The sequence below is a fragment of the Pagrus pagrus genome, assembly GCF_965226575.1.
Source record: "Pagrus pagrus genome assembly, chromosome: 1".
NCBI classification, from domain to species: domain Eukaryota; kingdom Metazoa; phylum Chordata; class Actinopteri; order Spariformes; family Sparidae; genus Pagrus; species Pagrus pagrus.
In genome coordinates, this window is record NC_140185.1 from 35,551,337 (window position 1) to 35,553,155 (window position 1,819).

Below are 1,819 nucleotides of genomic sequence, written 5' to 3' on the forward strand. Positions count from 1 at the left end.
GTAGATCCCATGCTCGTTTCCTCTGGAGGCACACACAGCTGCTGCACTCAGAGGACGATCCGGATCATTAGATTCATTTAGAAATGCAAAATTAAGATTTTTTTTTATTTGTTCACCACAGTGCACTTTAAAACAACTTTTCAGATGAAGCTGACAACGTACAGTCCAGTGTGAGTTTTAGTGTTTAGATGTGATTAAATTTAAATGTATGTTCAGTTGTTGCAGTTGTGATGGATCATTCATTTCTGTCAAATCAATGTCAAAAGCTATAATGTCACGTTTATTCAGCGGTTAAGTGGAAGTGGAAACCTTCAAACCTACTCTATCAAATCAACTGGAGCATGGAAATGTGTCTGTGGGGAAACAAAGACATAGTGCCAGACAGACTTTATAAAAGCCTTTTGTTATCATGTGTTTTTAGACTAAACTGAGGACTTTGAAATTAAATATATAGTTTGTATACAATTAAAAAAGGTTTCACAGGTTCATTTAATCGTACATTTACAACGCCAGGGTTGACAAATGAAATGCAAGTTGTAGTCCCTTCATGCAACAAAAGATCAAATACTTTCATGGTGGATGTCGATGATGAATTGAGGAGACTCACAGCCGAGGGAGTGAAGCTGCTCTGTAGTCTGGCAGCAGATACGTCTGCATCTATTACAAGCTACAAAGTCAATGTAATGTCATTTTTGAAATCACAAGGATTTTTTAAAAAACGAAACAATGTTTGAGTGCTTTGAGTGCTGCTACATCTGTTTTGGAAAATTGAGTGTTGATGATGAATTGAGGAGTCTCACAGCCGAGGGAGTGAAGCTGCTCAGCAGTCTGGAGGTACAGCAGTGGATACTTCTGTAAATATATTGTCATTTTTTAAATCACAAGGATTTAAAAAAAAGTGTCCTGCTACATCCATTTTAGAAAATTGAGTGTCGATGATGAGTTCAGGAGTCTCTCAGCTTGAGGACTGAAGCTGCTGTGTAGTCTGGTGGTACGGCAGCGGATACTTCTGTATCTTTTGTCAGATGGCAGCAGGGTGAACAGACTGTGGCTGGATTGTCTTTTAGTATCTTTGGGCTCTGTGCAGAAATCTCACTTCACCGATGTCACTGATGCTCTGTAGATGGTACCAGTGAGCCTTCTTGTCCTGGGCCGTGATGGACCATGCCAGTTTGTGATGTTTCCGGTCAGGATATTTTCTATTTCTCCTCTGTTAAACCAACCAGAATTTGGCTTTATTAAGTTTCTGTAGGAAGTAGAGCCTGTCCTGTGCTTTTTTTCTTTTTTCTTTTTCTTACCAGAAAATGTATTAAAACTGCGGTAAGCATTGTCGTCACTTTAGCTAACTTCCTGTCCGTTTTGCAGTTAGCGTTCCCCTCCCTCCTCTCTACGTCACCGCACACGACTCCTCTGCCTCTTACTTTTCTTCGCTTGACATATTTGGCAGTATAACCTGTCACCAGAAGCTTTCCCTGTGCTGTCATGGCCAGTAAACAGGAGGATCCTGCTCTCTGTGTGTTCACGAGCAGACTGGACCGCCTCTTTATGACGTTCTCTGTCCTGATTGGATAAAGTAGACAGGGATACCAGAAAATGACTTTTCTCTTTTACTGCATGAACAGTAAGAGGATATACATGGCTTACTAACCAAACACTGGAACACAGAGCTCTTTAACTCTTATTTTAATAGGAAAATATCACTTACTGCAGCTTTAAATTCATTCACAGCTGTTAAAAGTCACAAATAGTGTTGGTTTGTTCAACTGTTTTCATTGTTTACTAAGCTTTGGCTGTGGACCATCATCACACGTTAATACAA